The sequence below is a fragment of the Natator depressus genome, chromosome 16 (genome assembly GCF_965152275.1).
Source record: "Natator depressus isolate rNatDep1 chromosome 16, rNatDep2.hap1, whole genome shotgun sequence".
Classification (NCBI taxonomy): Eukaryota; Metazoa; Chordata; order Testudines; family Cheloniidae; genus Natator; species Natator depressus.
The window spans coordinates 17,818,083-17,832,530 of record NC_134249.1 but is presented as its reverse complement, the minus strand read 5'-3'; the positions used below and the strand labels follow the sequence as shown (position 1 = coordinate 17,832,530).

Below are 14,448 nucleotides of genomic sequence, written 5' to 3'. Positions count from 1 at the left end.
AATCGGCTCCTCTATATGAGGCATTTTCTAGTTTGAGGATGTTTCCCCCTTCTCCTCCCTCCTCCCCAATAATCTGTCATTTTTTAAAAATAAACCTTCATAGAACATCCTGACGACTCCATGAGACTACAATGGGGATCAGACTTCAACAAGCAGGCAGCTGGTCTTGCTGCCTCCCTGGGGGCCTTTTAGCATGTCCTCTGACTTGTTTGATGTTAGGACTGGCAAGCAAAAGTCAGGTAGATGTCTTGAAACTTTAATCTAGCAGGATCATTAGTAAATAACTCATCAATAATAACAATAATATTGACGACAGTAGCCTATAATTGCCTCATTATAGAAATATGCAAGGGATTCTGTCAGAACTAACATTTAGGTTTTGTTTAAAAAGGGAAGGGTTAGAAAAGCTAATATTGTTGAGAGAAATATTTTCAGAAAACTTACTAAAAAAGCGAATGCTTTGTTTTGGTTTAGAGTCAAACATTCCCTTGTAAATGCAAACATTGCAACTTTGCACCAGCGCATGAGAACCCAAACTGACTAAAAACGAAAGGCAAACTTCCTAGAAATGTTCTAGCACCGTTTCAGTGACAGGTATGCAGACTGGATTATTTCTGTGCTACGTGGCATGCCTCATAGCCCCTCCACTAGATTGTCAAGAAGACTATTTTGTAGCATATTTATTTCACAGTCCCTAGTGTGCACAGCCCCTTCTCCACACTAGCCAGAAAAATCATGCTAGCAAGAGCAGTGTTTATAGACAACCTACATATATACAGTTCCTACACACATGGTTTCACACCCCCTCTGTCTTCTTGCAGTCAGTTCCACATAGAGAGACCCTAGTGCTCAGCTGGGCTCTGTAGGATGTGATGGGGGATACAAACCCCATACTGGAAAACAAGGAGTTAGACAGCTGCTCTGGGCTCTGCCAGCCCCACACAGCCACACCTGCAAGGGGGAGGTTAAAGGGGGAGCAGAGCGGCTCATTTGTTGGCAGAGCAGGGAACAGAGCAGACCTTCAGTCCCTGAGAAAAGGGCTGGCTGAAGCCAGGAGTTTCCCAGACAACCACTGCGGGAAAGGAGGGCTAGATCCTGGTGCACCCTGAGGAGGGAGTCGTTCCGCTCTGCTTCTGACAATCTCAGTTTATTTGCATTAATTCCCCTTGCTTTTGTTCATGGACTATGCTGGAAGGGGAGAGACTTTAAAGGGACCTGGCTTGAGGGCTAAGTGACGGGGTGAGGCCGGTCACTGCATAGGCAGAGCAGCTGTTGGCAGGAGACACCTGGGAGGGGGAGGAGAGGTAGAGCTGCTACACCATGCCCAGCCACAAGGAGGCACCACCAGTGAGTCATCTTCTTCCCCAGGGGTACAGGTGTCCATGCTAGGGGGTCTGGTTGCAGGATTTGGGGCCAGAGTATGGAAAGAACTTTATACGCACCTGTTCTTGGTTTAGTCCTGAGGAGAGTTCTGGGAGCTCCTCATAAGCACTAATTATTTGGAGGATGTCACGACATGCTTCAAACAATTCATCAGGTAAACAGTTTCTTCTAATATTCTCCCAGCTGTAACTCAAGCCAGAATACCCTTGAGTACCAGTTCTGAGGATAGTGAGAAAAAAGACATGATGGCACCAGAGAATCTTTTATGGCGACCATCTCCCACCTAGCCATGGGCCCCCTGCATGGCATTTTATAAACCCATGGAAGAAAAAAAACAACGGTGGGACTGGAACCAGGGTCAGCTTTGGGAACAGAGAAATGAATTACACTGGGTGCCATCTTGATCCATGCGGAGCTCCATGCCGATTGGAGCAAATCAAGATGCCAGCATCTTCTGTGCCTCAGGCTGGACATACAGACAGTTAATGCTGCGGCTCTCTGGGCAGTCCCCCGTGTGCTGAGTGGCCTCTCTCAAAGCGCTCTGCTACTGAACTCTGAGAGCAGCTTTGCAGAGCCTTAGGCAGCAAAGTACTTCTTGGTGCTTCACTCACACCCTGACGTTTGCATCAACTTCAGTGGGAGCAGGATTGGGTCCTTAGCAAACACTGATCTTTTTCCCAGGAGGTGTTGGGGAAATTGCAAAAGCTCTGGCCAAAGGAGGGAAAAGAGCAACAGGATCTATCCTTTCCAAGTCTGGCAGGAAGTTTTCTCTACACGAATTTAAGTAGAGCCACCTGGCTTGGGGTGAAATTTTTAATTTTTTTAACTCTGATTTTAAAAGGTTTTAAAATGTATCCCTGGTCTGAGTGCCAGCATGAGACCTATAAATTCTAAGTGGGGCTTAGCTGGTGCAGAGATATGAGCTAGCCCTGTGCGCAGAGGTGTCCCACTTCCCCAAAGCAGTCAAGCATGTGCGAAGTAAGGATGGGCCCACAATGAGTTGGGGGCAGGCGTGAAGATATTTGTAATCCCCAAAAGAGATTTCTGGCGCTGTTCACGTTGTAAGTGGCTTCACCAGCTGGCAGACTTTTATCACATTTAAAATCTCTGGGCCGTTATCGCTGATGGCTCCCCCTCATTTTAACAAGCTTTATTCAGATGATCACCTGCAGGTCAGCACCAACACGCACATGCATGCCAGAACTGTTCAGATTTCGAAATATCAGGGGATCAAGGGGATACTGAGCAGAAGATAAACTGTTTTTTTTTAAAGGGAAGCTAATGAAGAGCTGTCTTTGGTGATCGCTGCTGCGCGGTCAGACACCTCCGGCTAGGAGGAAGTGGTGGATAATTTGGAACATTAGGAAAGTTTTAATTAAAGGTTTGCTACACTGAATATCTGACCTTTTGCGTCATTCCCTTTGCAAGCCTCGGCCTTTGGGCAGGAAGCATCATTTAGTGACATAACTTACCTCCTCGTCAGCTCCCTGCTTCAGAGTCAGCACCGTTCAAGGAAGGAGCAGTGGAATTCTGCTGTCACTGACTGACACTGATCTCCTTGGGGTGGCAGTGGAGGTGATCTGAATCAGAGCCCAATTCTGCAACTGGATGTTGTCAGACAGCAAGAGGAATAGCAAGGAGCTGTATAAAGTATAAAACCTCTTGGAATAGCTGCCATTACTGCTGCTGCTGGCACTCTGGCTCGCCTGCTGTCCTGCCCCTTCCTGTATTTTAGTATAAACAAGGCCAGCTGGAGGCGAGAAGTCGCTTACTTACTTTTAGGCTTCAGTTGTCAAAAGCGAGCAGTGATTCTGGGTGCCCAGCTTGAGACATGACTCCCAGAGGGCAGGTGCTTAGTACTTCCTGGATCCTTCAGGGTGTCTCAAGTTGGGCACCAAATCCCAAGGCACCCCAAAATCACAGGTCACTTATTGAAGATGTAGGCAGTCATGTGGTGAAGATCCTCTAGAAACCAAGGGCCAAACATCTGGGGTCTGCCCACCGAAGAGCCTGACACTTTAAGGCTTCAAAAACAAGGCAAATCTCTGTGTGTGTGTGCGCGCATTAATTGTGATCATCTCTATGTCTCAGTGCTACTGCCCAGGGCTGGTGACATGAATAATCAGCTACCGTTTGGAGAGTATTAATTATAATATCATTATTAAGGAGCCTCTTTAGAAGAGTCATTTCAAAGGCAACGGTTGCAACGTCCTAATGCTGCAATACAAGATATCCAACATCTCTTTTGATTTCTGAGCGATGTTATCCCTGGGAACCATCAATATTTTCAACATTTGATCTAAGCAGCTCTCTGAAGCCCCAGTGTTTTTCAGCAGAACTATTTGTGTGCGGGATTTTTTTAATGTTAATGCTTGAAATTATCCATATAAATTGCATGAGTTTCTTCTCTCTGCTTTTCACCCATGAATGAGTGAGAATTTCAAGATAAATCTCTCTCGTATCATGGGATAATCTGTAACTGAATGAAGGGGAAAACAAAAGAAAGATTTACAGGAAGGTTTTTAATAGAAGTTGCTGAGAGAGCCTGAACATTACTTTTGAGGATTATTGTCTGTGTTTATTCTCCCGATATCGCATGTGTCTGTTAAATCCTTCCTCAAAATCTATAGCAAAAAGGGATTCTGCAGCCTGTCATTGGAAGAAAACCCATGGTATCCAGCCACATTGCTCTCCCTTATCATTGAAACTATGTGCAGAGGAAGGCGCTTGCATTCTTCTGCTGCGTCAGACATGACCTGCAATACTGATACTTGCGCCAAATTTCTGAACAGTAATCCCAGCATATTGCATGACACAACAAGAGGGGAATGTGAGCCAATCACTAGCCCCACCCTGCCTGTCCCATGGACACTGAAATCCTTATACTCAGAGGGGCTGAGCACTTGCAGCTTCAGCTGGAGTCGTGGGCTCTCGGCACCTCTGAACATCGGACCCTCTGGGCCGATCTGTCTGGAACAAGTGTTAGCAGTGGAAGGGTGGGCTTAGGTAGGTTGGGGAACAACACTGCAAGCTAGGGAATGTGTTCCTGGTCGTTTTGTCTGGCCGGGCAGGGCCAGCAGCATATTGATGACAATCCCTTGAATTTGCATTGCAGCCAAATTACCTTACTCGGATGCAATAAGGAAGAATACAGCTTGTTTTTCATTAGACAGGTTGGACCTGTGCCTCTGTGAGACCAACTTAAACCTGTAGCTATGGCAACCCCCTGGAGGTTTTTTTTTTGTTTTTTTTTTTAAAGACTAGGATGTGTGTCTCCCCTGAGCTACCCCAGGGCTGTTCCCTGCACTGTGCCAGTGTTTCTGTGGGAAGCTCCTTGAGTTCTGGTTCTCCTGCCTTTTGTTTGGGGACGGGGGGGGGGGGGGGAGAGGAGGAGCCATGTCTTATATGCTGATCCCTGCCAGTGCCCAGGGACTAGAAAGGGACCAACTTCTCCTGTCTAATTTCCAATCTTATGAAGATATGGAAGGTTTGAAAGTTCAGCCCGAGCTCAGGTGCTGTTGGATTCTTGTCACACTTAGATGGTGGGGAAAGAGATCAGGAGAATGAGAGAGAGAATAAATCCAGTGGATAAAGGGGGGAAAACGGAGCTGAGTATGGACTGGAGCGGAGAGCAAGGACAGAGAATGCAGGGAAAGGATATGCTCGAATTGCAACAGGAATTAATTCAGGGCAGTCAGATGGTTTATGTTATACAGGGGGCCAGACACTCGACTGTCACAATGGTCCCATCTGGCCTTGGAATCTATGAACAGAAAGAGGTAGAGAGAAAGAGAAATTCAAATGAAAGAATAAACGGTAACAGACACAGATCCCAGCTGGGCCAGGTTGGTTTGTGAGGGGCTCTGCTAACCCACGAACAGTGCCCCGGCTACTCTTGGGTTAGAAAAGAGCGGGTTTTTTAACTGACTTGGGGGTTAAATCCTAGGAATTTAAAAATAGTAAATTATGAATTAGAGGAAAAAGTAAATTGCAGGAGACTCGAATAATCTCACAAAGTCTGCAAACCACCCAGAATAGCTGGGCAGGTTTGCAAACCCTCCCATCTCTGAAGTACCTTCCTTCCTGCCAGGCCCCTTCCCTTTAGTTCATTCAGTTGTCATCACCCTGTGTCTTGGGCTGGCCACCTGCACAAAGCTTGGAATCATGGGCAGGATTTTCCAACAGACCCAAAAGAGAGGAGTTCAGGTCTCAGGAGGACATGGCTTTTGGAGACAGAGCCCAGTGGCTGGTATCTGATGGGCTGTCAGTGATGTTGTATCCGGGTCAGCCACACCCGCATACAGCGCTGGAGATGTACAACTTTAAACATCTAGGCTGGTGTTTGGAATCCAGGCTGTGTTAATTGCGGTGATACGTCGTTACTATCTGATGGTGGGTTGATGGCTCACAGTCCAGTTTCTAGCAGACACATGCCCACACAGTCCCTTCTTGGCAGTCTGAACAAGAAAGCCAAGGGCTGACTGGGCCAAGGACAGCAGGCTTCTCGCTCATCTTCCTCTGGTTTCCTCTTACACTGCTGCTGCCTGGACTGCACCTGTTTTGAGGATAACCAGAGAACATCAGCCTCCAGAGCAATGAGTCTGGGACCTTTCATGAGCTCTAAGGAAATAATCCGTGCGAGTGCATAGGTCTGATTGTTTCCCTTGTTTGGATGCATGAATCCCATTTAGTAAGGATAGGGGGGTGGGGAAATGAGTGTACTTTACAAGCATTCTTAACCACCTGAGATCTTTTCCCTTGTAACACCACCCGGAGCTGTGCTATCATCCCCTAGAAATGCAATGCCAGTTGGGTCCTATTGCTTAAGTGAAACGTACAGTCTGTTTGCCCTTTCTCTGTCCTGCTGACAGTCAGCCCTGCCTCGTGACATTGGCAAGGATCAATATGGCAAGGGGGTCAGGAGTGAGGGGATGGCACAAAATATTTGGCAGCTCCTTCAACGCCAATCAGTATTCTACTTCTGTGGATGCAAACATAGTGTAACGATCCTGCCTCTGCCACTAACTCACTGTGTGACCTTGGGGAAGTGACTTACCCACTTGTGTTTTTCATCCCCCAGGTGGAGGGTTCTACTGAAGTGCAAAGCATTGTCCAGTCTATACATTAATGTCCGTTTTGTTTGAAACTGAAGGTGAGCATAGTTGTCTGTAATATTTGGGGAGCACATATCCAGTGGGGAAAGGCTCTGCTACCTTCTGGCACGTTTCCAGGAGCAGCAGAAGCCAAATGCTTGTTAGCAATGAGCTTCTCTATTAATACAGGCCCAAATCCTTGCTCTGACAAAAAGTCCCCTTGATTGAATGGGACTTACTGTCTGTCTGAGTAAGGAAGAGCAAGAGCCTCGGGGTTTGACCCCTTGTTTGTCTGTTTATCTTAGTGATGTTGACGTGGCAGAAGTGTATTATCAAATGGTTGCTCTACAGAGCCCCAACCAGCAAACTGAACCTTTAATGCTCTACACTGCAAGCTTCTTGTAGGAAGTGGAGGAGTCAATGGGACAATGCCCAAGACCACACAGGCAAATCCTTCCCTACGCTGTTCCCTGGAACACCGCATCTGTGAAACACCTGACTGTCGGTCTGTAATTTATTTGTAAATTGCAGCCATTTGAGGAGGCTAAACATCAGAACATTTGACTCTCCGGCAGTGCCATAAACACTTAAACATTGTCTTCAGCAAAATAATCCCAGTCTCCAAAGGGTTTGAGTGACATGTTGGGGGATAGGGAGCATTTAGAATATGCATTCCCCTACATGATCTACACAGTATTCATGCTCTACTTCCTGCAGGTGAATTGGCCTCAGTAGCTCAGCACCATGTGAATACTCAAGGGTGCTCTTAATCACAGGCATGTGTAATAGTGACAGGACAGGGCAGGTCTAACTCCTGCCCCCATTTCCCAGAAAGAAAGGTAAACACTCCATCATGCTGTTCCCTGGTCAGATATCCCCTGCAGGGATGAGTCAGAAGAAGCAGGGCTAGGAACTCTAGCATTAAGTGTCCAGGATCAAGAATCAACTTTTAGCAGGTGAAAAGTGTGAATCAGTTACCATTGCACTTTGCGTTTCTACAGCCCCTTTTGTCTAAGGACTCCACAGCATTCATTAATGGCACTCTTCTAAGGTAGGCTATAGTCCTAGAGGTTACACACCCTGACGTGCAGCCACCTCCGGGGTCCGATACAGCAGATGTTTAGTAGTGCACAGCAACGCTACACAGTAGTTTAGTACAGAAAGTACAGACCGGGGTATGCAATGGCAACTGAAGAGTGTGTGTGTGTGCGGGGGGGATATAATCTGAATGAGTTTGACTATGATTGTATCACTGGGTCGATGCCAACTGGCTTCTGTGAAAAAATGACCTGGGATCTGCTATGACCTCAGGTGGTCAGGACGTCAGTGATTACATAACAATGAACAATAACTGACCAGCCTCATCCCTGAGGTAACCCCACCAGGGTCCATGTGGCCCACGAACTCTAAGAACGTAAAGAACGTGTCCAATGGACCAAACACTTTGCAAACACCAGATCATTCTCCTAAACACTCCCTAACTCTACTTTGCTGTGAAGCCTACAAGAAAGCTGACAACAGTTAGGCAACGGGTGTGCACAGGCTACCACCTATCCATCAGTGGCGCTGGAACATTTTTAATAGTGGGGGTGCTGAAAGCCAGCTGCCTTACCCCTGTCCACCCCCCGCCCCCCCCCAAGCTGAGGCTGGGAGGAAAGCCCCGGGCAGAGAGGAGGAAAGCCCCAGGTGCGGAGCCGGGAGGAAAACCCTGGGTGCAGGGCTGACTACTGGGACTCCAGGTGAGCGGGGTGACAGCCGGGACCCTGGGCGCGGAGCGATAGCAGAGCCCCAGGCACACAGGGCGGCAGCCTGGACCCTGGGCGCGGGGCAGGAGCCTGGGGGTGCTGCAGCACCCCCCGCACCCGTAGTTCCCACACCTATGCCTATCATGATGACCAGCACTGTCTCATTGTTTCCATGTGCTCCCCCATCTGGCCGTGTTTATCCACCTGTTTTCTGTTGTCTTATATTTGGATTGTAAACTCTCTGGGGCAGGGACTGTCTTTTTGTTCTGTGTCTGTACAGCACCTAGCACAATGGGGTCCTGGTCCGTGACTGGGGTTCTTAGGTAGTACAAATAATATTAATAAATAAATAAATCATCTCACCCTAAAGACCCCTGTGCAGCTGGTGCAGGTAACAGGCTCCGTCACTTCATCCCCTTCATTCTTCTTGGCCACATTCATTAACTGAGACTTTTCACCACTGACAGCTGGCATATGGACCCCCAGCTGGATTCTTTCACTGCCCTGTTAAAATGCCTCTCCCCATATTATCACTTCCCTTGGTGATAGCAGCCAGGACAGGAAGCTGAAGCTGCACCACACACAACACAAGAGCCGGCAAAAGCCTGCACTGCTTTGTCTTTATTTATTTGCGGTCATTTGTGTTTTATAAAATGATCTGGAAGCAGCTGTACCTTCTCTGCTTGCCATTTGCCCTCATTCGACAAGACTAGACTAATGTGTATGCACAGAGTATGCCTCGTCCCCAGCCAGGGGCCTCATTTCCCATCCTGGGACAATTCTGAAAAATTGTCCCCTCCCGTATCAGGAGAGGTAGTCAAACTCTCAAGAATTCCTATCAACCAAATACTGCCCCCCACTTTGGTTGTGGGTCAACCAAAACTTTGTGTTTCTGTTTTGACCTTTTCTTAATTTATCATAAAAAAATTGAATTAACTTAAATTTCCAAAATTTAAATGGTATTGAAGTGAAAAACTGAATTTTTCATTTGGAAAATCTTACATTTTGGGGAAAAAAATTATTCAGGGTTTTTTTTTTAAAAAAAAACAGGAAATTTGTCAAAATTGACCCTTTCCAGTTAAAGGTTTCAGTTCCAACAAATCAGAATGAGCCTGGCCCCAAGCTGATTGGCTACATGTCTTTGGAACCAGGTGCAGGAGCTAGCCACGCATGCCAGGTGCATGAACTAGGTGGCCAGCCTAGTGCTCACAAGATTGCTAGTCTGGGTTCCTGCCTGGTTCTTGTCCAGAGCTGCTGGGGAATGAAGTGGGAAAAAGGCCTCTTGCCCTCTCTCCCTTATTCAAGTGCGCCTCTGCAAGACAGGGCAGGATTTCGTAAGGTGGTCGTGTCCTTCCTAGGCAGCAGGGAGCCAATTAAACACTGAACTCTGCTCATGTACATAGGAAAGGGGTTGGATTCAGTCAAGACCGGCGAGTTTCCAGGTTAAGTGCTGAGTGAGAAGCTGGAATAACCACAGAGGGAATTGCTTCTTAATGGCTGCATTAGAACTAGCTTGCGAAGAATCCTCCCTGCGGCTCAGCGCAGAGAGAACAGTACCAGAGCGTGAAATCTCTGCGAAGAACTCTGCAGAGAGCCATGAGACCACCTGTCCCTGACACATCCCTCTGCCTGCATATGGAGCAGTGCAGAGTCTGCCTGGCTTTCTGTCTGGAGATGGTTCTAGATCCCAACTTCCCCAGAGTTTAGGGGTGTCTAGATCTGGGGTGGATTGGTCTGGGCCTGTCTCTAGCAAAGATTGAATTTCCCGGCTCCTTGGCTGAGAGCAGCTCCTCTCTCTGTTTTGGTCTCAGCGCCAAGCCATGGTTTTGCTCTGTGCTGTGCATTATTGTGGATGGTTTTGTCGTTGCCCCGGGGGAAAGCTTAGCGGTCTAAACGCAAGCACTGAAACACCCAGAGTCCCTTTGTAGTGCATGCCCAAATCACAGCAGGGCTGCCTCGATCCTTCATCCTTCCCAAGCAAATGGACTGAATTCCAAGCCATTTACTGCACACAGGCCTTTTGGGTTTGCATGAACACTAAATCTCTTAGGGTCTGGGCATTGCTAAAAGAATAGGACTTTGTCAGGTCCCCACCGTGGGGAGTAAACCAAGGAGATTGAGTGTGAAAGGTCTGTCCTGTTTGAGCTAAAGGAATAACTCTGTTAGACAGCAGCTGTAGTTGATTCTTGTCGTCTATAGGGAGCAGTCACTAGAGGGGGACAAAGATCCATAGTCATCGAGCATAGGTTACATCTTCTTGATCAAAGTCCCTGTCCCCTGGTGTCATGCAGTGTGTACCTTAGAGAGGGCTGTTTGGAACGTTCTCTGGGATCCTTCAGGATTAAAATGTTACAGCTATTTATTATTATTATTGCCACGATACCTGAGAGACTGCAGAAGAAAGGCTCCTGCCCTCCTCTGCTTATGTTAGTCCTACAACGGCTCTGTAAATACATCCTTCTCCGGAGGCAGCATGCCCTAATAGGGCCCAGGAGTGGGAGTCAGGAGCCTTGGATTCTAATCTCAGATCGGCCTCTGTGACTTTGTATGAGTCATTTCACCTCTGTATGCTTCAGCATCTCCAGCTGATTGCCAGGAACTGCTGTAGAGCGAGATAAGTCACATTCTAGGAGAATCCGAAGGAGAGACTACGTTAGCCTACGGGGGCCCATTATTGCCTTTGGGGACACAGGTTCAGCACCTAATAAAATTCTGCATGTGTGAAGATTGCGTACCTGAGAGCAGAACTGGTTCCCCTCAGCCCCCTGGTATGTCCTTTGAAAATCCAGAGTGAACTGGGAAATCCCAGCGCGATCTCTCACCCCTTTTTCAGAGCGGCACACGCCACGGCAGCACTGAGCCCAGCGCTGCAATGTGAGCATTCGAGAAGCAAGTGATAGGCACATTCTGAGCTGCCCTGTGGCCATCTAGAGCCCCCTGTGTGACACAGCTCATGGAGCAATGGACCCAAGAGAGCTTCCAGGCCAAGTTCCTGTCCACTGCCACCAAACCAGCCCGTCCTGGCTTCCTTCTTTCCCAGCCCCATCCTCATGAGCTGAGTTACTGTAGCTATTTCTCTTTAGTCAAACAAAATGGATCATTTCTGGGGGGGTTTCTGAGTTTCCCTCTAGGAGAAAGAAAATGTTGTTCGCTTCTTTCTCTCCCGCTTTTGTGTGTCGCTTCTTGCATAATTAAGGCTTTCTGTTCTCTCAGCCTGCGCTCCAGCAGATTACATTGTGTGCACGCCTCACCAGGCAGCTGAGACGGGCTCTTGCGTTGCCGAGATGTGTTTTTCTTATTGAAATGGGACAAGCTAAAAACATCTGAGACTTACCATTAAATCTCATTACATTTGTACAGTTGGTAGATTTACAGTCCTCCTCGGGGCAGTCTCTGGCATCTAGGCCAGAGAAAGTTCTTAGCTGACCAAATGGGATTGTTAATAGAAGAAATTATAGGGGGAGTTATTTTTTTTCCCTGGCTTTGGATTTTATTTTCTACTTTAGCAGTGATTGCAGTAGTTTATCTCTGGTAATAGCTTATCTGGTAATACCGGAAGCAGCACTCTCTGATGCTAATGTCTCAGGCTGTCTAAACCTTAATTTGAGAGGCGATTAATGATGAGGGGGGGAAATAAAAGCAGGCGTATCTTATTTTTAAGGCGTTTAGGCTGATCGTGTGTATTTTGGATTAACGCCTGCTTTGCCACTGATGTATGGAAATAATTCTCTGCTACTTAAGCCATGCATGACTGTTTGGGTTTTGAGGGGTGGAACTGATGGGCGTGAAATTCTGTGGCATGGCCTGAATATCCTCTCTAAAATCTTGTGAATTATCATCTGCCCAAATTAAATCAGATTCTTCTTTTGCTCTGGATCCCCCTGTTTAGGTTTCCAAAGCCGAGACACCGGCAGTGTAAAATGTTCCGTTTCAGCCGGGAGCAAGCCTCGCTTCTCTTAGTGCTGGTCCTGCACCACTCCTCTGTTTTGTTTTGTTTTGTTTTTTTTGCAGGTCTGATTTTTTTTTTTCAGTTGCTCCTGCAGCTTGTAGGGAAGGGGTGGGGGGGACTGGTGTTTCGACATGTGATTCAGAGAGACCTCAGAGACTTTTCTAAGGTTAGGTGAACAACAGCTAGTCTCTCAGACTTCCCACCCGAGGAGTAGAAAGACATACCTTTATGGAAGCACATCAGTGTGATCTAGGGGCGTGTTCTGAGCGTACCAATGGAAGCTAGGTGGATCTGAGTTTTCTTTCCTGCACTCTCTGTAGCCTTGGGCAAGTAACTTGCATTCTCTGGGGCTCAGTTCTCCAGTCTGTAAAATGATTGTTGCCCAACGATACCTGCCCAACTCATGGTGAGGTGGGGGTTGTGAGGGTTGGTTAGTTAGATAATGTTGATAGATGAGAAATAAGTGTTGTTGTTAAAGCTGCTCTTAACCTTCCTCTGCCCTGGCAGAGTTTCAACACGTCAGTCCAAGGTACCGCTCTCCAGTACCATAATGTGGGAGTATCTGAGCACCTCCCAATGCCCCCATGAGGTAGGGCAGGCCTATTATTCCCATTTCACAGATGGGGAACCGAGGTACAGAGACTAGGTGACTTGCAAAGCAGGGGACTGCATGCAGCTTTCCCAAGCCCCAGGCTAATACCCCAACCAACGGGCTGTCCTTGCCCCTGAGGCCTCCATGTTGTGGCCACCATTCTTCTGGCTGCAGAGGACCCTCCAGACCCCTTTGGAGCTGCTGTGCCATTCCTGAGCTGGAGGGGAGCACTGCTGAGTGTTGTGAAGCTCTTTCCCTAGAACCCCTTAGGCTGAGTGCGCCTTCCTTCTCATGGAGATGTCACTCATTGGGCTTGCAGTGGATGTTACCTTGAAAACAAGATGGCGGCATTTCTCATCTGGTTGTGTCCCAAAAAGGGCTGTACTCATTAGGCTTTCTCTTGCCACAGTGGCACTGGCAAGCAATGGTGACCAAGCAGCCTCTGGCTGGGGTTATGGGGAACTTTAGGGCTTTCATGTTGCTTCTCTAAGAGTGATAGTTTGCGGTGTGTACTCCCCTCTCCCCTGCTGTAGTCATGATCACTACGTTTCCCATGGCGGTCAGGAAGGCTGCCCGTTGCCAGTCAATATGTCTGCAATGCCATTCCTGCTAGTGGACCATTAGGGAGTGCTGAAGTGCCTGGGCATACATCATCTTAACCCCCTTTCCTCCACAATGGAGGCTGAGCTTACAGCCATCTGGGAGAGGTCGAAAGGCATTCCAACACCTAGGTCTCCCCTTCTATAGCTCACAGCTCCTTCCAGGTGATTCAGCATTTTCTCTCTCTTCCCCACTCTTCCCCCATTCCCCAGTGGCACTGTTGCATTCAGTTTGGCATCCCCCAACTCATTTACATTTGAGCCTGGAGTTCTGCTTAGTAAGCACCACCGTTGCTTTGACGAGCTGTGCAAATATTATTTTGCATTAGGCGTGATTTAGTCATATTAAATGACGTTACTGCCTCGTAGGACAAAGCACGTATTCCCTTCTGCAATACACGGGGGCAGGCATTCCCCGGATTGCTTAGCTTTGAAGGCAGCCGGGTTCAGTGTGCTGAAAATTCAGAAAGCTCAGCAGCAGCTGGATCCCTGGTTTAAAAAATAATAATAACTTGAGGTGAGAGAACATTACTGTCCCTTGAATTCATGCTTTTTTCGTTAACTTTTTCAATTACCCCTGCTGGATGCGCTTGTGGGAAGTGAGGGCTGCAGGGTGGCTGTTACGGAAAGAGGCGTTTTGTTAAAACTCTGGGATCATTTGAGGGGAAAGCTGGGGGGTTCTCAGTTGCCTCTCGATGTTTTCTGGGTTTCCTTACAATTTGGAGGATATATCCCTATAAGATATATTCCCTATAAGACTTCCACTGGAGTCTTCTAAAGACACAATAACGTTGTTGCTGCTAACAGCGACACCTACAGTGGGGCTTATACATTGTTTCTTCAAGCCCATATGGAAAAATCCTATAAAATTTAATAGAAGCATGATATATTTTCTGTAGGTTTTTTGGGCTGTCCTGCAGAATTTAACAGAGCGTTATACCTGGACAATAAAACTCTATGGGAGGTGTCAAGGTTCCTTCCTCACTCTGAACTCTAGGGTACAGATGTGGGGGACCTGCATGAAAGACCCCCTAAGCTTATTCTTACTAGCTTAGGTTAAAACTTCCCCAAGGTACAAACTTTTACC

The 14,448-nt window shown here is 47.5% G+C and overlaps 1 protein-coding gene across 3 annotated transcripts in view; it reads left to right on the top strand.

Moving 5' to 3' along the window:
* Positions 1-14,448, top strand: part of FAM163B (family with sequence similarity 163 member B) — a 64,199-nt gene that overhangs the window by 13,272 nt on the left and 36,479 nt on the right. The window contains exon 2 of one of the 3 annotated variants that reach the window (XM_074973608.1): positions 6,464-6,535. The exons of the other annotated variants lie outside the window; for them this stretch is intronic. The gene's annotated coding sequence lies outside the window, so the exon portion shown is untranslated. The remainder of the gene's footprint in view (positions 1-6,463; positions 6,536-14,448) is intronic. 3 annotated transcript variants of the gene reach the window in all.